The sequence below is a fragment of the Sceloporus occidentalis genome, unplaced genomic scaffold, assembly GCF_023333645.1.
Source record: "Sceloporus occidentalis isolate IW3139 unplaced genomic scaffold, rSceOcc1.0.p SCAF_6, whole genome shotgun sequence".
Taxonomy (NCBI): domain Eukaryota; kingdom Metazoa; phylum Chordata; class Lepidosauria; order Squamata; family Phrynosomatidae; genus Sceloporus; species Sceloporus occidentalis.
Window position 1 is genome coordinate 113,777,798 of NW_028316986.1, and position 22,566 is coordinate 113,800,363.

General features: G+C 41.3%; 1 protein-coding gene across 1 annotated transcript in view; it reads left to right on the top strand.

The window, feature by feature from the left end:
* Positions 1-3,043: 3,043 nt before the first annotated feature.
* The window catches only part of GPR63 (G protein-coupled receptor 63), a 32,168-nt gene continuing 12,645 nt past the window's right edge, over positions 3,044-22,566 (top strand). Inside the window, exon 1 of the mRNA XM_089530703.1 lies at positions 3,044-3,091. The gene's annotated coding sequence lies outside the window, so the exon portion shown is untranslated. The remainder of the gene's footprint in view (positions 3,092-22,566) is intronic.

Here is a 22,566-nt window from a genome sequence, read left to right on the forward strand (position 1 = left end):
TTAGTACCGATGATGTGGACAAGATCCTTAGAAGTGTTCAGAAGACAACCTGCTCTCTCGATCCCTGTCCCTCATGGCTAGCGGCTCAGGGGGGACCGGTGGTAACTTCATTGTTACACCGGATTATTAATACATCTCTGAGGGACGGGCAATTTCCATCAAGCTTAAAATTGGCCATAGTAAAACCGCTGCTTAAAAAGCCCTCCCTCGACCCCCTGATGCATAATAATTATCAGCCAGTTTCGCTACTGCCATTTTTGGGGAAGGTGATCGAGAGGGCGGTTGCAATCCAGCTTCAATCGATCTTGGATGAAATGGATTATCTGGACCCATTTCAAACCGAATTTCGGGCGGTCTACGGGGTTGAGACGGCCATGGTCGCCTTGGTCGATGATCTCTGTCTGGGCATCGACAGGGGTAGCGTGTCCCTGTTGGTGCTCTTGGACATCTCAGTGGCTTTCGATACCATAGACCATGGTATCCTTCTGGAGCGCCTGGCAGAGGTGGGAATCGGGGGCACTGCGCTCCAGTGGTTCCAGTCCTACCTCTCTGTCTCCCATGCTTTTTAACATTTACATGAAACCGCTGGGAGAGATCATCCGGAGTCATGGGGCGCGGGGTTATCAGTACGCTGATGACACCCAAATAGTCTTCTCTATGTCTCCAACTGATGCAGTGACTGGGGATGGCATCTCTCCTCTCGTGGCCTGTCTGGAGTCGGTAATGGGCTGGATGAGGGAAAACCGACTCAGTTTGAATCCAGAGAAAACGGAGGTGCTCGTGATAGGTTCTCCCAGCCCGGGGATGACGGTGGTTCCACCTGTCCTGAACGGGATCACGCTTCCTGTGAAGGACTCGGTACGTAGTCTGGGGGTGCTCCTTGACTTGTCGCTCCACCTCACATCTGAGGTGGATGCAACGGTCAGGAGCACCTGTTATCAGCTTCGGCTGATACGCCAGCTGCGTCCCTACCTGAACCGGAGGGACCTTGAAACGGTAGTACACGCTCTGGTAACTTCTTGCTTGGATTTCTGCAACGCGCTCTACATGGGGCAACCCTTGTACCATACCCGGAAGCTACAATTAGTGCAGAATATGGCAGCCCGACTGGTTACTGGCATACCCAGAACCAGTCATATAACACCAGTGCTTAAAGATTTACACTGGCTGCCTATTCGCTTCTGGGCGCAATACAAGGTGTTGGTCATTACCTATAAAGCCCTAAATGGCTTGGGCCCAGGATACCTTGAGGACCGCCTCTCCCCATACAATCCGCCCCGCACTCTCAGAACATCTGGGCAGCAGCTGTTGAGGGTTCCAGGGGCTAGATTAGCCTCTACGTCCAAGAGGACTTTTACCATCTCGGCCCCTACCCTCTGGAACTCCCTGCCCGTTGAGCTCCGCTTGGCCACCTCCCTGGCCCAGTTCAAAAAGGGGCTGAAGACCTTTTTATTCAAACAAGCATTCCCTGATGTAAGCCCCAACTAAATTCTCCCTCTTCTCCACGCCAGCAGTGGCCAGCTGGCTGGCGTGTTTTTATTAGATCTGTTTGCTTGGTATTGCATTTTATTGTACTGTATTGTATTTTATGTATTTTATGATTGTTGTACACCGCCCTGATTTTATAGAAGGGCGGTATATAAATAATTTTTTTATTATTTATTATTTATTAATTATTATTTTATTTTCTGTCCAGGAGGAATCCCTCCATTTTGAGCATGACTAAGAAGCATGCATTTCAATTAGCTTTCTCACACTAGCGAGATCCTGAGGGAAAGCGGGATTTAAACGAGAGTTAAATTAAATACGAATTTAAACAGAACCTGCAAATTCGTGAAGTTTATCACACTAAATTGCTGCTAAAGTGAAATGACGCAGAGTTACACTGAAGTTAAAGCGGAGAAAACCCCCTCATTTTTACTTTTGGAATTTCCTCAAAGTAAAAAGCTGCCATTTTTCTCCGGCTGAACTTTGGTTGAATTTAGTGTTATTTCATGTTAACGGTGATGTCGTCGTGTGATAAACTTTGGGCATTTCCGGGTTTTCACTAATTTAACTCTTGTTTAAAACCCTGTTTTCCCAGGGGATCTCGCTGGCGTGATAAACTCCTATGAATGTTTTGAGCTTTTTTTTTGGGGGGGGGGGGTCCATGTCTTACATTTCCCTTTAACGTCCTCCATTCTGTGGTCGCCTTGTCCTCCTCTGCAGGTGTGGCATGCAGTGTGTGCCTCGACTGTGAGTTCCTGCATGGCAAAATGTGGGCTGGACTGGGCGTGCCTTGTGCCTCTCTTCCAGCCCTGTCCTCCTCCTTCCTAAAGGCAGGTGTTTGGGGAGCAGCAGCAGCAGGGGCATCATCATCACCGGCTCCACGCCGCACCCCCTGCCCCCGCCTCCTCCTCCTCCTTTGGAACGCGCGCTGATTGGCTGAGGCGCACGCCTGGGCAGACACACACACACACACACACACACAGAGGGGTCTCTCCGCATCGCAGCAGGAGGCTCCTCCGAGGGCAAAAGGGAAGGCGAGGAGGGACCCCTCTGCCGGCAGTGCTCCCCACTCCTCCTCCTCCTCCTCCTCTTCCCGCCAGCCTCCAGGCTTTTGTTCTGCTCGCCCACTCCAGAGGCAACAACAGCAGCAGCAGCAGCAGCAGAGGGGGCTACACACCCTGGCTAATGCTGCTCCTGCTTCTCCCAGTCGGGAAAGGTCCAGCAGGAAGGAGGGACTCCTCCTCTTCCTCTTCCTCCTCTTCTTCTCCTCCTCTTCCTCACCTTTTTTTCTCCTCCTCCTCCTCCTCCTCTACTTCTCCTCCTCCTCTTCTTCTTCCTCCTCCTTGTCTTCCTCCTCTTCTTCCTCACCCTTTTTTCTCTTCCTCCTCCTCCTCTATCTCCTCCTCTTTCTCTTCTCCTCTTCTTCCTCCTCTCCTCCTCCTCTTCTCTCGTCCTCTTCTTCCTCCCTGTCTTCCTCTTCCTCCTGTTCCTCCTGCTCTTCTTCTTCCTCTTCCCCTCCTCTTCCTTCTCCTCTTTTTCTTCCTCCTCTTCTTTTCTCCTCCTCCTCCTGGGACCCTGCGCGAGGCCGCCCTTTGGCCCTGAGGTGAGGCTCCTTCCTCCCAAGGCGAAGGGAGAGCGAGAAGAGAGGGATGCCTGGGGACCCCTAGGCCTCTCCTGGGAGGGAGGGAGGGAGGGAGGGGGCTTCTTGCGGAGTGGGCTTCTTGCGGAGGAGTGCCCCCTCCCCGTTGGGGTTGGGAAGGCAAACCAAGGGGCAAGACTTGGGAGGACTTTTCTGGCTGCTAGGTCCAACTTTGGGGTGAAGCTGGGGGAGGTTTTGGGGTGGCTGAGGGGACCTTGGGCCTTGGGCAGGTGACACTGTCTCAGCCTCAGGGGATGGCCTTGGCAAAATCCCTTTTGGGGGAGCTTTCCAAGGGAAACCCCCACAGTAGGGTCGCCTTAGGCTGACTTCATAAGTCAAAAATGACCAGAAGGCACACAACCACACCTTGAAGGTGTTCTCTCCCAGGGTTTGGTGATAGATGGAAATTGGGTGCCATTCTGAGTGAAGGTGAGAAGGGCTGAAAGCTGGTCCACACTTGGGATGCGGGGCTTGGTAGTGATGGGAGGACTGGATTGAACGCCCCTTGCAAGGTCTGGTCTTGTGTTTGACTTGGGGTTGTGTTGTGTGTGTTGTGTCCTGTTTGCTCGTTTGTGTTACATCCAGAACTGGGATTCAAGGAGAGTCACCACAACATTCAAGCAGGTAATAGAACTGAAAGGCATTAATTTGGAAAATGCAAAGGGATCTCGCAGCACCTTGCTACCAGCTTCCATCTGCTCTCAAAGGTGCTGCAAGATCCCTTTGCTTATTATTCAAGCAGGTAAGGCAGGGTTCACAGACTGCTAGGGTGTTTTTAGGAGCATGCGTCCTTGAAGGGTTTGTTAATTTCTCAATGGAGAGAAGTCTTAAAGCTGAAGCTGGCTTGTGTCTCTCTCTGGACATCTTGAAGGTTGATGGTGGCTTCATATCTGTCCAGTGCACAGCTAGGAAAGATAGTCAACCCTTTACAACAGGTTCCTAGTGAACCATCCTTTTTGTTTCATATTAAACTCTACCCAGACCCCAGGAATAACTTTGACACTGCTGGCAACGGGACAAAAGCTGTTTACCGTAAGACAGTAGTGCCACTGGATTCCTGTGTCGTGATTAGAATCAGGGTGTTAGAAAAGTGGGGTGATTTAGTGGTCATTTATTTTATTTATTGATCAATTATTTACAGATAAAAATGATGATTTATTGATTTTTTAAATATTCATTTATCTTTAAATGCCCACTCCATATTGGTTCCATTGTGAGTAGGGAACCAAGGGGGCAGCATTTCAGGATGAAATAGTATTTTAATAGTATGCATTTGCATGCCGTGGGTATGAGGTGGGTTATTCAGAATCTGGGTATTTGTACAGAAGCATAGACTACTTACTGACTCTTAGTTAAAAGGAGAGAATCCATACCTTTGGAAAACTAAGATCTCTTCAAAGTTTGGTCAGTGGAATACTTTAACAGAGCAGTCCTATTGAAGCACTTCTTTATAAACTGTATAGACTGCAGTCTCGGCTACTACTTTGCTCTTTCAGTGCGTCTGTGTTTCATCTCTTACCACTCCTTCATCTGATTTAAATCTTTCTTACTAGTAATAATTGTAGCTTCACGGTCTGATTAATGTCCTCTTCTTAAAATGGTTTATCATAGAAACTGACAATTGCTTTTGCGGGGTGAGTATATATAAAGAGCTGTGATTCATGAATGTGCCCTGTCATCTTATAGTGAAAAGTAAATTTATAGCTAAATTGTAATGGTTGGTTGTCATTCCTTGATCTGTCATTACTGCTTAATTCCTGTTCTTCAGAACTAAAATTGAATTTGCTAGCTTCTTCTTCCAGGCCAGGTCCAACTAATTTGATGGGGTTGTAGATTTGTACTATCACAGCCTGAGTTTATGGGTATTTTTTTTTTTTTTGGAAGTCCTAAAATTCTGTGTTTAGCATTGCAAGCCTAGACTCTTGTGTGTGTGTGTGGTATATTTGAGATCAAATGAGAAACATAAAATTAGCCTTTCTCTAACTTCATCCCATCAAGATTGGTTAGTACATGTACTATATAATCTTTATTTAAAAAGTAGACTTGTGCAGTATTTCTGTATTGTACAACTTTCTTTAGGATGGCACAAGGATCTGGAATTTAAACTTAATACAGTTCACATATAAGCTACCTTGAAATCACTCCTCCAATTATTTTCTTAGAGCACACTGCTGTCTGAATTCATCCTCAGTGAGACTATTAATTTTACTTGCGTTTGCACAATTTAATGCACTGATAGACTAAGACCTACTATGTGGGCTCTTGGTTAGGCAAACTGTTGCATGTTTATTTTCTGTATTAACATTTTTGTTTGGGGTGATTACTTTCAGAAAAGAATTGTGCTCCCTATTGTTCTAAAATGCTCTTACAGTTTAATAAAGACAGGCTGTGGGAGCAACAGAGACCTTAAAAAAACCCAAACCCTGTATTTTCAAGCAGCCTCTCACCAACCTATATCTTTCCAGATGGTTTAGATTACATCTCATACAACGTAGACAGCATGGCTAGTTGGAGGTTGGGAAAGACTCCCTTAAAGACTGTCTGAATAACTTGTGATTCATCAAGAGAAATGCTCTTCACTAGCCATATTATTTTGGCCAGCCAGGTATTGTGATCTCATGAAGGCAACAAAACTAGCTCTTGTGGGCTGCATATGTACCTCTTGGGATGTATTAAGTTTGCAGGTTAAAGTGGCAGGTCATGCAGGCATGTGAGTATAGTTCCATATCTGCTGCTAATGTGATGAGCTTTCCCTACAGAAACACAGAACAGAATTCTTTTCATTCTCTCCCCCCCCCCCCCCATAATACATTGTTCTCTCTGAAGTTTGAAGATCACAAAGTACCTTGAAAGCTGTGTAGCAAAAAAGACAATGCAGCTGATACAAAATAGGTTAGACCATAATGTTGAAACCATTTCCTTGGGAAAGATGTCTTTTTGGGATTATTACCAAATAAGCATTTGCAGGATCACAGCCAGAAGTCTTTCATAGACTGAGCAGGTTAAGTCCTGATGTCTGTAACAAGTAATCTAGGGCCTGATTCCCACTACCTTTTAAACCGGATAGCAAATCGGTTTCAACTGGTTCTAATGACCCTGGTTCCCACTTTAACAGAATCACTGAAGCAATTCGGAGAGGGGGGCCATGTGCTGGACCCATTTAACCTGCGTCTTTTTGGATAAATCGATTCTGCACAAGTGTGAACCAGATGCGGATCAGAATCAATTTAAATTTGCCCTTCGGCCAGCTGGAGCGGGTCCATTTTGAACCAATTCATTTGTGAATGTGAATCACAAGTGGGTTATTTTACAGGGAAAAAATGCGATGGGGGCAAATGTAGTGGAAACCACGCTCCACTGTCGAATTGATCCATCGATTCAGACTGCAAACTGCTTTTTTTGTAAGTGGCAATGAAGCCTAGATACTACCAAGATTATGTACTTCCAAAAGCTAAGAACTGTCATATGATATGTGTACTTTGAGTACTGTACACTTTCCATGTATGCAGCTGGTATCTACATTTTTCTCAGAAGAAAGTTCTTAAGAGGCCATCTCTGAGATGGCTTTTTCTTTGTTGTCAGATTCTAAGGATTTCCTCAGAGCCAAGGCACCATGGAAGGAGTGACCTTAAAAACACCTGTAAAAGATTGCCTATGCTGTGGAACAGGAAATTTTCCAAGCCACCTTTTCTTTAGTGCCTTGTCTCCTGAAGACGTGAGTGGCTGTCTTTCTCCATTGATCTTCCATTTGTTCAGGGAAGTCTTGGATACACCCCTGCAGGTTATACTCATGGTCCTGAAGAACTGTATTACACACTGCAGAATTTTGTCTTAGTGAGAACTGCAACAAAAGTATTGAATTGGCGAGTGTTATTCAGAATTCTAACCATTTCATTCTGTTCTCTTGCTCTCTGTTTGGATTTCTGGTGTCTCGCTCACCTTAACTGTAGGCAGTCAGCATTCTGTGGCAGCCCAGGCCTGATAATCTGGATATGTATGTCTCTCTCTCTCTCTCTCTCTCTCTCCTCTGTTTGGTTTGTAACATCTTGCCTGATGAAGAAGCCCATGGAGCTTCAAAAGTTTGCAACAAGTATATTGTGCATTTTGGTTGGCCAGTAAAGGTATCACTGGTGGATCTTTGTTTGTATTTTCTAAATGGCCAACACAGCTACCCCAACATCTCTCTCTGTGGTTCATTGTACCTACATAAACAGTGGCACTCATCCTGAACATCTAACATGGAGGAAATAATTTTGAGGAACACAGCCTTGATTACCTAGCAGTCTACTTCTTATGACCATTTAAATTTCTAGTGATGTACACCAGCATGGTGTAGTGGTTTGAGTGTTGAACTATGACTCTGGGGACCAGGGTTTAAATCCTGGCTCAGCCATTCACACTCTGTCAGCCTCATAGGATGGCAATGGCCCTGCCCCCTTGAAGAAACTTGCCAAGAAAACCCTTAGTTGGAAATGACTTGAAGGCATATAACAGAAACAACAACAACAACATGGTAACACTGATAAAAGAATGTTAGGCAGTTAAATTTTTTCCATTCTATAGTACTATTTTAGGTCTCTCTCTCTGTGTGTGTGTGGTGGTTATTTCTATCATTCTGATTCAGAATCCATTTTTCAGCAGAACTTTCTTGCCAGATGAGCTGTTGACCAAACTCTTGCCAGAAGTCACAACTTTTATTACAAAACAAGTTTTCCCAAACTGGCACCCTCCAAAGAATTTAAACTACAACTCACTAAATATCAGACGAATAGGTTGTCTAGGGATGATGGGAGCTGAATTCCAAAACAATGGAAGGTGCAAGGTTGTGGAGGGCTGTTCAGTGTATTGTTGTGGAGGGCTGTTCAGTGTCTAAATTGTTGTGTTTGTGCATATAGTTAATTTTAACTGTTTTACAAGATGGACTGGGCTTTCTCTATAGAACAGACTGAGGTTAAAACTGCTGAGGAGTACAAACCAAAATGTAAAAATTGGCTTTTTACCTTTTCCTACAGTCGTGCCAAAATAATTTGTCACTTGTATGTATAATAAGGAAATATTGGATAATCCACTGGAGTGCTTCTACAGGTGGAAGCTGCAATCCTGCACCTCTTTGGAGGATAGGAAGGAAACTCCCATTGTTACTGCAAATATAGCTTTGGATCTAGCCTAAATATGTTAGTACCCCATCTAGTTCATTGCCTTGTTCAAAGATGCAGAAGAGCATTTAAGTCATAGCTAGTAAATCTCTCAACTGTTTACAGAACACACAAGTAGGATGTACCTTATCTACCAATCATATATTGCCTGATTTTACTATACGTATGGATCTGAGCAGATGAGTGTATTTCAAAAAATGACTTTTTACTTATATTCTGTCAACAGTTATGTTCTAGAGCAGTGGTTCCCGAACTTTAGTCTTCTAGGTGTTTTGGACATCAGCTCCCAGTATTCCTGACAGTGGACCAAGCTATCTGGGGCTTCTGGGAACTGGAGTCCAAAACACCTGGATGTCCAGAATTTGGGAATCACTGATCTAGAGAAGGATTTTGGGACACTATTAGGATCAGCCTCAGAGGAAGTCAATGGCAAATGTCCTCTGAACAAATCTTGCCAAGAAGACCCCGTGATACGCTTTAGAGTTTCCATAAGTCACAAACAACTTGAAGGCATACAACAACAGATTAGGATTTTTAAAGGTAAAATGGTTCAGGCAGCCACTCACTGTGTGGGGATTTCTTTGAAGCAGAAAAACAATATATTGGCAATAAATGTGTACTCTACTAGTTTATTTCTAGGGGTTTCCCCCTTTTCTGAGTATACCTCATTAAATGAGTGCAAACGTTACCACAATTACAATGACCAAAAGTCTCACCATATATTATTTGCTAGATGTTAATATGTCTATTCACCATGTCTCACCATTTTCTCCCTGAAGATTTCAGGGGAGACATATTTCTGATCTTGCACAGCTGCATATATTTCACAATTATAAGGTCATTTCCTACTTCTGGAAATGCAGTTTTAAATTTAAAAAAACAAACCTAATTACCAAGAAAAGGACAACAGGAAATGCACACATATTTGACACAAAAAGCATGTAAAGTGATTAGAAAGGGTGAATGAAATATGCTAAAGCACACCATTCAACAGGTGCCTAGTTAAATAGCAATATACATAATGTGTATTCAGCTTAAATTCCATCGATAAACTGTTGAGCAGCATTCATGCATTTCATTTTGTGAAATTTGTGCAGGAGGACTTCCTCGAAGATTGTTTTCTGTGCCATTATTCTGGCTTTTAACAACAGATGCATATTCACAGATTTAACTATTGACTTCCTGTCATGAATATTCAAACTTGCACTTTTTCTGTACAGTAGCCAGACTTCATCAGTTGATAGTTGTTTTTTTTAAAAGCAAAAGCTAGTTGTCTTCCAATTTGACTTCTATGGAGTTGAAACAAAACCCTAAGGCACTTCAGGTTAATGAAGCTTGTAAAGTGTACCAGACTTCCTGTTATGAATGAGTTAGAACTTTTATTTGTGAACTGTAGGCAGAATAACCAACTAATAAGAAGTCTTACTGATATAGCATATATGGGTTGCAGGTCTGCATCTTTTCACTGAAATGTAGTGTCTTGCAGAAGTATTCAGACACACACCTTAATGTTTTTACATTGTATTGTGTTGCAGCCTAGAACAAAGTGAATTTGACTTGTTTGATTACTTTATGGCAATGTGGCTGGATATGATCAGTTGCTTCTGCTGCACCACAACTCGAGTATTTTCACATTTTTAAATTTCTCTTGTGTAGCTTTAAAGATTATAGATGTCACTGAGTACCAACTTGAAGGTAGCCTCCTTAGTTGTTGCTGATACTGACCAATAGGGAGTGGATCTCCATATTTTATTCTGCATAGCCCACTCCCAGAGTGGGCTGCTGTCTGCGGTCCCAAGCCGCCGGTCAGGAGATGGTTTAAGACAACTCCTTTTTACGGCAGCATTGGAGGGCTTTTGCCTGCTTTAGGGGTGTGCATTATTTGAACGCCATGCCTTCCCAAAATGACTGAAAGCTGCTTTATTTGGTCTGTGTGTTTTGGGCCTTAGTCTCTGGAGCTACAGAAAAAAAACTTACTCCATCCTCCGTATGACATCCCTCCACATATTTAAACAGGGCTATCATATCACCTCTTAAACCTTCGCTTCTCCAGGCTAAACAGACCCAGCTCCCAAAGTCACTCCTCATAGGACATGGATTCCAAATGTTTCACCATTTTGGTCATCCTTCTCTGGACAAGCTCCAGCTTATCAACATTCTTATTGAATTTTGGTGCCCAGAACTGGTGAGGTCTGGCCAAAGTAGAATAAAGTGGTACCATTATTTCCCTTGATCTAGAGACTATATTCCTATTGCCTAGAATTGCATTGGCTTTATTAGCTGCTGCATGACATTGCTGACTCATGTTCAGCCTGTGGTTCGCTAAGATTCCTAGGTCCCTTTTGCATGTACTGCCGTCAAGCCAGATATCACTCTTCCTATAACTGTAGATTTAATTTTTACTTTCCAAGTGTAGTACCTTACATTTCTCTCTGCTAAAAGTAAACAAACACAAAGTACTGGGGCAAATTATGACTGGAGGAGTAGAAATCCATAATGTGAATCCTGCAGTAGTATGGAACATTAGGAAGTGTAATGTGTATACTTATGTATAAGTCTAGAAATGTTGGTAAAAAACCAAAATTGACCCCGAAAACTGGGTCAACTTTTCCACGGGTCAGTGTAAGTACCATACCTTAACTCTTACCAAATAAGAAACTATCTGATACTCAGAGCACAGTGGTGAAAGGTAAGAGCTTAATCAGTCCCAGGAGAACCCAAAAGAAGCACCAACCCCGTCTACTCTCTCTGCCTTGGCCTACTGGACTTTTTGAATGCCTGGGTGGGAAAATGATGGTAGCAGTGACGCTTTGGCACTTCTCCTCAAAAGAGTGCATAGATGAGGTTGTTGCTTCATTTAGCTTATCCCAGAACAGACCAAGCTCTTAGCTTTCATCATTCTACTCAGAGAAGGGGGGTGACTCCTTTCTTTTGGTAAGAATTAATACTGTACCTTAACTTTTCCCTTTACATCCATTTACATGTGTCCATTTTCTTAGCCACACCTGCTCTTGGTCGCCACCCCAACACATCTCCCAGCCACCACTTACTGTAGTTCTCTTTTTATCCATCCAGACTTTAGGGTGAGCACAAACAGTTATGCTGGCCAAAATTTTGTAACTTCTATGGCATCATTTTCGTTTGTGTTATCCTGTGCATCCTTTGCTACATGCCCCTAAAGTGTATTATTATTATTATTCTTATTATTATTGTTATTTATATAGCGCTGTAGATTTGCGCAGCGCTGTACATAAAAACAACAAATATAAAAGAGTAAACCTGATGATGGCGTACAATCTAAGAAATGATAGGATAATACAAATAAAACACATAGCAATACAGGAAATGGTTCAATAAAACAGGCAACAAAAAGAACATCAGATAGCAAGTGACAATCGCACAATGTCTGGGAACGCTTCTCTGAACAGGATGGTCTTCAACTCTGTTTTGAAGCTGGTTAATGAAGTGATGAAGTGTACCCTTGACTTATCCATGGATCATATCATAATCCATAATTTTGGCCCCCAAATGTGCCCCTGACTTATACATTAGGTTGACTTACACAAGTGTATACAGTTCAGTGGGTCCTTGCTATCCACTGTGGTTTGGTTCCAGGACCCCCTGTGGATAGCAAAACTATTTTATAGTCAACGTCCAATAATAGAATAGCATAGGCGTAGTGCGCCGTGCTGGTGCCAATTTTAGGGTTAGGGACCGTGTGGCAACTGCACGGTCCCTAAGCCTAATATGCCACGGCGGCGTTACAATGGCATACACGGATGCTGCCATTGTGACATAAGCAATGCACAGCATCTGCACGGCGCCATGCATCGCTTACATAACGAGCGTGCCATTGGTGCAATAATCACATCCACCATGCGGCAGAAAAAGAAATCACTTTTCCTGGGTTCTTTTTCCTCTGGAGGGAAGCCGTGTGGTTTGGCGGCTGCGGCTTCCCTCTGGAGGAATGTAGGCTCTCGGCAGGCCTCCCTTTTCAGGTGGCCTGTCCCAGGCCATAGTAAAATAGTTCCCTTATATAAAATGGCACAATCAAGGTTTGCTTTTTAATAATAATACATATATTATTTTCAAGCCATGGATGCTTGAATCCATGGATAAAAAATCCATGGATACAGAGAGCTGACTCTGTATTATAACTACATGAACAATTAATGCAATTCTTAGACAGCATTAATAGTTTGCAATGATTTAATATTTAATCTCAGCTTTAGCTGAATCCAAAAACAAATTGGTGGTTTTATGTATGTATGTATGTATGTATGTATGTATGTCTGATTATGAAGCTTGGTTCAAGTTAGAGATGGCTGAGGTTGGGAAGAAGGAATATCCTTTTGCTTGGTATGAAAACAATTTACAGTTGATAGAATTAGCTGGGTGCAAAGGTTAAGGGAAAGCAGTTGCTTGCTATAGGAGCAGGAAATATACAATTAAGGAAGGGGTAACATTCTGACATTAGTGTGAGAATCATGAGGGTGATTCTCATACTGGGTGGTGGTCTGAATAATAATAGTCCTTATGACACATGCAGAGCATGGATCAAGTTACAAAGCCATTAATTTGTGTAAGGGGAATGTTTTTAAACAGATCCAGCTATTTTGAGTGGCAGTAAAAGGTTAATTTTTTTTTCTTGGAAATCTTGTTCCTTCTGAAAGATTGTCATATTGTGGTGTTTGTTTGCTCTTCACAACTTGAATTTGAACAGGGGGTGAAGTTCACATTAAAAAACAAATTTGCTTAATCTGTCTCTTCAAATGTTTGTTCAGGGCCAAACTAGTGGATGTGCTAAATGTTTGTTTGTATTTGTTTTATAATTTTAGAAATTATACATATCTGCATGAGGACTGGAATGTGGTGGGCTTAACCCTATTATCTTCACAGTATTTTCCTGAGAGACGTTGCTTCTCCAAAGCTGCTGTGGAGTAGAGTTTGTCGATACAATAAAACTTTGTTTAGAGATCTCTAAATCTGTTTAAAACACTGGAATTTATACAATATAGTTGTTCTCTGCATTTTATAACATACTGTTTTAGAATGCCCACTGACATTGAACAGAATTGTTACAATATACATTCTTGTCTGTCATCTGTTAAATCAGTCTTTAGAAATACCTCTGACAAAGAAGCTTCTTTTTACAAAGCTTTTTAACTTGTGCAACCTCCCCTTTCTTTTTTGTCCTCTGTCTTAGTGCAATTTTTAAGCAACATTTGGAGAATAATAAATGAGGGCAGCAGTGTGTCTGGGAAAGAATGGGATTCTACTCTAGTGGTGTTTGCCTGCATCTAACAGGCAAGGTAAGCACCATTTCCCTCCAGAACCCCTTACTGAGTATTTATGAACAGTAAAATGGAGAGGAAAAGCAGATAAACTTGCATCACCAGTTGGCGCCTGCCCTGGATGTTAAAAAAACATTGCTGTGTACATGTTGCTACTTAAATGGAAATTAGAAAACAAGTGGAGGTGTGTGTGTGTGGAATCCTGGATTCATTTTGGAAAAAATCTTTCAGATAGTAGAAAATTCAACAAATTTTTATAGGTTTTTTGTGGGTTTTTCAGGCTATATGGCTGTATTCTAGAAGAATTTATTCCTGATGTTGCACCTCATCTGTGACTGGCATATTCAGAGAATGGAGGCATGGTGGTGTGTGGGGTATATATACTGTGTGACTCTTGGGTGAGATGAAGTGATTTACATGTTAATCTCTGTGTTGGTCTGTTGGTGAATGGCATGTTTTTGTTTACTTATGCAAGGCTTGCTTGACCTGGCTGTTTTATTTTGACATGTGCCTCTTTTAAGAGAGCCAGCATGGTGTAGTGGCTTGAGTGTCAAACTATGACTGGAGACCAGGGATTGAATCCCAGATCAGCCATATAAATCCACTAGGTCATCTTGGACAGGATAGACTCTCTCAGTCTCAGAGAATGGCCATGTCAAACCACCTCTGAAGAAACTTGTCAAGAAAATCCCATGATAGGTTCATCTTAGGGTCACCATAAGTCAGAAACAACTTCAAGGCACATAACAACAACAAAATAGTTTTGGATAAAAAGTTTGCTGAAACATGTTGAACTGATCCTTTCTGTGGTATAGGGAATCTATCCCAGTTCTTTCCATGTTATTTCTGCCTCTGGTACCAAATATTCTGTTAAAGAAATAATAGCTTGCAACACATCTCTTTCATTAACTGAAGTATAGCTGTAACTGTCTTTGAAATGCTATTTCAAACCAAATAGTACATTACACTCAAGCTCATGCAACTATAACCTGATTTCCAAAACACTGCTTTGAGGTGGCTCACTTGAAATTAGAGGAAAATTGGTGTGTGTGTGTGTGTGTGGGGCAACCCTGTTTGCCCACTCCAAAAGTGCTTTGCAGTCCTCCTGAATATAAAATTATTTTTGTATCCTATCAAACATCTCATCAGACATTTATATGTAATGCATTCTCACTATGCAAAATATAAGCATTCAATGAACAGATATATGCACACACACTATACATGCATCTGAGGAAGTCGGCTCAAGTCTGTGAAAGCTCATTCTACCAATTTCTCTTATTCAGTTAGAATTATTGTGAGGCATTCTGGATGATCCATACTTGCTGCATTGTGTCAATGGCTGGTCTGAAACTGCTTAGGGAACTTTTAACCAGATTTGTCACTTTCTGGGCTTTGAATGCCACTGGGGTGTTCATAGGTTTTTTTCCACCTGTCTGAATTTGAAGTTACACACAAGTAAATCTTGTTCAATGCCAGGGCCTCCTTTATTTAAACTGCTTACAGAATCTACTCTGCCACTGACATTTTGACAGCAGTGGTACTCTTCAAAACATTATTTTCTTGCCATATTTTTTTAGCATCTCTCATCATTTCATATGACACTCTATAGAGGTTTGCTTTCTTTATTGCTTGAATGTAAAGAAGAACTTGGATTCATATCAATTTTTTTTTACCTCAAATGAAGTATATGTTGCATTCCAGTATCCTATTACTGGATTGCTACAGAAGAATGGGAACCCTTTCTGTAAGGATTCTGTAGAAAAGGACTTTATGATTCATTTTTTTGCCTTTGAAATGGATAAGCTGCTATGAAGCTATAAGGTCATTAGTGATGTTAGCACTGAAGCTAAGCAGTTCAGCCACAAGAGCACTATGTTGTAGGGCTGGATTCTTGCTTCTTCTCTTGTGATATTTTTTATCTCTGAGAGCTTAGTTATGATTTAAATTGACAAATCTCTGACAATGCAAGTGCATATTGTGCTTGGCTGGTATGTTACTGAAAGTAGGTTAGAATCTGAACTGCAGATATAACCGTTTAGAGTATAGTTTTCTGTGGGTTTTTCGGGCTCTGTGGCTGTGTTCTGGAAGAATTTATTCCTGATGTTCTGCCTGCAACTGTGGCTGGCATCTTCAGAGGGCGATGGGATAGAAGTGTGTGGAGTATATATACTTGTGGAACCCTTGTTTAGGAGAAAGAGGTTTACATGTTAATGGTGGAGTTAGCTTGTGTGTTGTACTATGTTGAATGGCACAGCCTGGAGGCGTGTTGTATGAAGGATATGCAAGAGGGATTTGTGTCTATTTAATTGGTAATCCATTGTCTGTGGGGAAACCCCTTGAGTCTGGATGGTGTTAATTTGCTTGTCTTGAGTTTTGATTTTGATGTTTTTCAGGACTGGTAACCAAAGCTTGTTTACTTTCACCGTTTCTTCTTTTCTGTTCAGGCTGCCCAGGTGTTTGTGGATTTCACTGGCCTCCCTGTGCATTCTGACCCAGTAGTTGTTGACATGGTCCAGAATTTCAGTGTTTTCAAACAGTATTCTGTACCCCCGTTGGCTTATAATGTGTTCTGCTACTGCTGATTCTAATTGTTTCTTTTAACTGAGCGGATGCAACTAGGTGTTCACCTACTTTTGCACTACCTTCACTCTTATGCCTTCATTGTTTGCTTAATTTATACACTGCTTTATTTCACAAGGTGTGGAATTTGTTATTATAAATTCTATTGGATATTTAGAGAAGGACTGATTTTGATTCATAGAATCACTCTCAATCGAAGCATACCCAACAGATAGCCATCCAGCCTCTGCTTGAAGACCTCCAAGGAGGGAGACTCCAACACACTCCAAGGGAATTTGTTCCACTGTCGAACAGCCCGTACTGCCAGGAAGTTCCTCCTAATGTTGAGGTGGAATCTCTTTTCTTGCAGCTTGCATCCATTGCTCCGGATCCTGTTCTCTGGAGCAGCAGAAAACAAGCTTGCACCCTCCTCAATATGACTTCCCTTCAAATATTTAAACAGGGCTATCATATCACCTCTTAATCTTCTCCTCTCCAGGCTAAACATTCCCAGCTGCCTAAGTCGTTCCTCATAGGACATGGTTTCCAGGCCCTTCACTATTTTGGTCGCCCTCCTTTGGACAAGCTTCAGTTTCTCAACATCCTTTTTGAATTGTGGTGCCCAGAACTAGATACAGTATTCCAGATGAGGTCTGACCAAGGCAGAATAGAGTGGCACTATTACTTCCCTTGATCTAGACATTATACTTCTATTGATGCAGCCTAAAATTGCATTGACCTTTTTAGCTGCCGCATTGCACTGTTGACTCATGTTCAACTTGTGGTCTACTTGGACTCCTAGATCCCTTTCACATGTAGTCTTGTTCAGCAAGGTGTCCCCAATCCTAAATCTGTGCATTTCATTTTTCCGCTCTACATTTCTATGTGTTGAATTTCATTTTGTTAGCTTTGGCCCAGCATTCACAAAGGCTATCATAATAAAACTATGGAATTTCTGTAATTATGATTAGGGTTCATAAAAGCTTCTTCTTCTTCTTCTTCTTCTTCTTCTTCTTCTTCTTCTTCTTCTTCTTCTTCTTCTTCGGCTACTCAGACAATCTGATCCTGTGACAGGATGTTTTTAAGTGTTGCATCTACAGGTGTGCCACAGTGTTTCAGTCACTGAATTTAGGAGGCAGATTTCTGGATATGGAAAATGAAAGGGTCAATAGCCTGTTCACTCATGATGACCACAATGCATGAGCATGAAACCTATGTGGCTACACACATAGCTAGACACAGGACTGAGAAGGTTTTTTACAGTGGAAAAAGTGGTATACAAATTTGATGGAAAAATATGAAAACAGGTGATAAATGTAAATAAAAACTGTAGATGGGCTAGGGAAGAAGAAAGGATAGAAAATGACATGGACATGGAGAAGAGCTTGCTAAAGCTTCTACAGTATAGAAATTGTCATTGAAGGTCACTTTAAAGGTTGGGTGCGACACTGGCTTGGCAGACAGCAATTTCTGTCTTGTTGATGCAAAGCGATTTTACAGACTGTATAAAGAAGGAATGGGGCAGAGGAATAAATGGAGTTTATAACAGATAAATGCACATAGGAGCTATGTGAAGAACACACCAGGATTCAAAAAACAGTGAAAAGGAAATCTGAATCCATGGAGCTTTAGACTTCTTTTTCTTAAAAAGCATCCTTCTATATTGCACAGTGCAGTAATTCTGAAATTTTCAGATGACACTTGTGGTGGCCTGGACTTGTTAGTTATCCATAACAAGCCGCAACAAAAATTTCATATTAGTATGCAGGTATAAGCCAGTGGTGTGATTCTAAGTAGTTCTCCATAAACAAACTGTCCTGTATATGCGGTATAGTTACAGCTTAAGAGTTTTTTTGGGGAAATACATAGATCAGTGAATTTAGGGGTGACTTTGAAAACATTATTCTGATCAGAAAGTTGTCAGATTCTAGGTGATTTTGATAAGTGTGTAGACCAGAACTAAAGTTTTGCTTGCAGAACTGCATTATTCTAGCCTTTTATTCCATATGAAACAGAGAGCAGCCATTTTGTATTTATTTTGCTGAATACTGCTGTGTTTGGAATCTGTTGTGTCCATTTGGCAGGAAGAGGGATGCAAAATCTTTCAAGCAAACCTGAGTTAGTACCTATTTGACATTTCAGTTATGGATTGATGATAGGAATCACCTTATACAGTATATAATAAGCCATTCTTACTCTCCAATTATGTACAGTTGATCTCACTATTTGTTTGATTAGCATGATTAATTATTTTAGTGACTTCGCATGACTGGTGCTATAAATTCCTTTGTAGTCTATTTCTGGTATAGATAGGATGGTGGTAGTAAAATTTTGAAGCTTGCAGCCAGATGGATTAAAGTGTTGCTAAGGAAACAGACTTGGAAATGAAGTGGCAGCAGAATGTCCACAGAACATCATGCTGTTTTTAACTGGTATTTTAAATCTATGTAGACAGATAAAACAGAAGGATGAAAAATGTAATTTTCTGACATTTTGACTGTATCTTGCTAATTTTCACTAACATATGCCAAAGAGCTTTATGCTATTTGCTTTCATTACATAATTGAAAATGGCATGAGAAACTGAGGGAAAGTATTCAAATGTTTTGTTTGTACACATGCATGCACACGCATACACCCACACACATGAGTTGTTGGGGTTTTTTTTGCAGAAGGGTGAATGTCTCTTATTTGATTGCACTTATATCCCACTCTTCCTTTTACCATGTCCACAGTAGCTTCATGGTGCCTCCAGTGGCAGTTCTGCTAGCCACTACTCATTTCTAACTTCTTGGCACCCATGGTTAAGCACTGATACTCCAAATGTCAACAAGTGGTGAGTATGGCAAGAATGCAAGTTTTAATTTAGTTTTAGGAGAAATATGTAAAGTAGCCTAAACAGAGTGATTGTGATCTTCTCAAGTCTTTCAAAAAGTTTTATTGCTACACAGCGTCAAGCTTCTAATTTTTCAAGCATAGTATGCAAGCTGATTCTCAGTGGGATCTTACCATAGTTCACCTGATATTCTGATGCAAACGTGGCTGGAAAATGTTGCTATTGTTGTGCATAGACTATGCATAGCAATTATGTAGAGTGTCCCCCATATGGGTATTTCTGCTAAGGGCATATTGGATTGAGGGCATAGTGTGGTACAGCTGCTGTCATCATCGTCCCCATCCCTCCTTTGTTTTAGCAATATCCCTTTCATAGGAATATTCAGAGGATGAGTAATTGATCACATTTTTGCTTTTAACTGACGCAGTGTAGCTATAATACAGAAGCATAGTATCAAAATCTACCACTTCATACAATGATATCTGTTTGTTACTGAAACAAGCACTGCAGCCAACCCACACCCCTCAGAACCTGTCCTGGAAGCCTACTTGAGTCTCTGGACAACTTTGGGAAGTGTGCAGAAAGAGAGGAAGGGGAAGTCCCATTGCATAAGCAGAGTATGGCTTTTCATATAGCCCTCAGTATAAACTTATTGGATATCCAATATTGTGTTTAAACTATTAGAAATAAGTCATTGTTTTTGTACATATAGCTGTTTGTATGCAACATAAATGCAGTATTGATTCAAGAATTTAATATTATTAGGCTCCTTAGACTCTTATGCCTATATGAACAATGTGTAACTGTGACTGCAGATATTCTTGTACTACAGATCCCATTGGCTTCTCATCATTTTTCACCAGGGATTATTATGGTTACGGCTAATGCAAGCAGTAATTGTCAACATCCACTAACATCTCCTATCTTTGAGCAATACAATAAATTAGACCAAACAATAAAGGCTATACCCTAAGTGTACAACATGGTATATGCAATCTCTACATATTTTCCACTTCATAAGTTGGCCAACTGTATTCACATAGTGATAATTGATATACAGAAGAGTTCAAATCTGTTGTTACTGTTAAGTAGGGGGAAATGTGGTTGTTTTGATACTGACCATTATATTCTGAATGGCAACCAAAAATGTTTTTGCATTTCTTGGCAAGGACACTACTGCCATTTTTTTCATTTAATTTTATTTGATTTTAGGTGCTCTGGAGTTTCATAGATGGAAAATGATTACTAGAGGAAAGTTCCTTTATTCTGTAGAATCTTTTTCAAGTATGTGTTCTGAGTATTTCATTTTCAGTCACACAAAGCAGGTATTTTTTGTCAGCTACTTGCAATGCATGTCTATAGAGCTTTGGTGATTAGTCCCTTGTAGGAGTTAGCTTTTTTTTTTTTAATGTTGCAGCCATAGTTTTGTTACCTCTGTTTAGGGGCATATTGGCAGAAAGAGAATAGCTTATGTAATACAAGAAAAAGTCTAAAGTTTTAAGAGTTCTTCATTTTAACTTGATATAAAAACAATTTTGTTTTTTGGCTATCCCTATTATGCCTTTTCTGATTGCATCCTTGATAATAAATGGTTATGTACTTCGCCTACTCTCTTGCAGGCTACAGTATGTGGGTGGAACGCCTTTGTTCACATTAGAGTTTGTTGTTAGGTAGTTAATTTTGGACTGTTTTAGAAGAACAGCTAATTTATCTTATTGGTGATAAACATCTATAAAGATATCAGTAATAAATAAATGTTAGGTTTGGAAGGCACCACAGAAGCCACCTAGTCCAACCCCTCCCATGCAGGCACTCTGACAGATAGTCACCCAGCTAAAGACCTCCAAAGAAGGAGAATCCACCAACTTCCAAAACACTCCATTACACTGTGGAACAGCTCTTACCGTCACAAAGTTCTTCCTAATGTTTATGCAGCATCTCCTTTCTTGCAATTTGAATAAATTAGTTTGTGTTTGAGTCTCCAGAGCAGCTAAAAGCATGCTTGCTCCATCTTCAACAAGTTCTTGTTGTTGTTACGTGCATGCTAATCATTTCCAACTTATAGTAACACTAAGATGAACCTATCACATGGTTTTCTTGGCAAGATCTGTTCAGAGGGGTTTGCCTTTGCCATCCTTTCAGGGTGAGAGAGTGTGATTTACCCAAGGTCACCCAGTAGGTTTGCATGGCTGAGTGGGGATTTGAACCCTGGTCTCCAGAATTGTAGTTCAGTGCTACAACACACTGGCTCCTTTTCAATATGGCATCTCTTCAGACATTTGAAAATGGTTGTCATATCACCTTTCTGCTTTCTCTTCTCCAAGTTAAACATTCCCAGTTCCCTAAGCCACTCCTCATAGGACATGGTTTCCATCTAGGTCACCCTCTTCTGAATGTGCCCCAGCTTGTCAACATCCTTTTTTAACTGCAGTGCCCAGAACTGGATGCAGTACTCCAGGTGAGGTCTGACCAATACTGAACAGAGTGTTATTGTTACATCCCTTGAATGAGAGCATGTAAGCAGTCAATGTTGATTAAATTCATTTGGGGTACTATTACTTGTCTGCTGGTGGAAGTCTTAACTGCATACAAGCTGAAACAACAAAATAACTTCCTAGGCATATATATTCTTGAAGAGGGAGAATCAAGAGGTGTTTGTGTCTTATTAAGAAAGTTTTCTCTCCCATCCTTCCACAAACTGTATGTGTAAAATAATTTACTGAGATTACAGAACTGTAAGGGATATCTAAAATGGCTTAAAGACCTTTTAGTTCTATTATTACCTTTGAGGAGAAATAAAAGCCTTCTGAAGTATGCAGTTATATTTGTCTTTATGGATCCAAAAATAATGGCTGTCAATAGCCTGGTAGAGAATGCATGAGAATCCTATTATGGCTACTCGATGCCTTTTTATAAAATAAGCTGAAAATCAGGAGATTTGTCATTTTTGTCCTAGATAAACAATACCATGTTGATTAGACATAATGGGACACAGGAAAATTAAGTTGATCGGTTGAAATACTAGTTCTCATTTCCTTCATCATGTTATTGAAATCTGTAATAATCTGCTTTTTGTATTTTCACCATTAAATAATTCTCTCTCTCTCTCTGGCTTTTCTTTGTGAACAAAGATTCAGGAAGGACTCATCCCGCGCTTTCTACAAGCGCATTGATGACTCAAAATACCAATCCGAGATAAACAAGTCCGGTTGCAGAAAGCACAGCAGAGTGTCTTCTTGGGTGATGTTTCCAAGTTGTGGTTCTTTCTGCGCTGATGTTTCTCTTTGAGACTCATTTGACGTGAATTCTAGAAAAAGGCTGCAGCATTGTGGATAGTGCATCTCCATGCTTCCCGATGTGAGGTCAGGGCGGACCATTGTTGGTGATCAATTTGGCCGAGCCTGAGGTGTTGTTTCAGAGAGTCCTTGGCGGGATACAGACGGGCAGGGGAAGACGTCTTGGAGGTGTATTCTGCTGAATACGGAGCCTCCAGACCGCCCGCCCCGGGGGCGTGGCTCAGGAGATGGGGCTTCCACATGGGGGGCAGTGAAGACGCCTCACCTGGGGCCATTTTAGACCCGGAGTTTCCAAA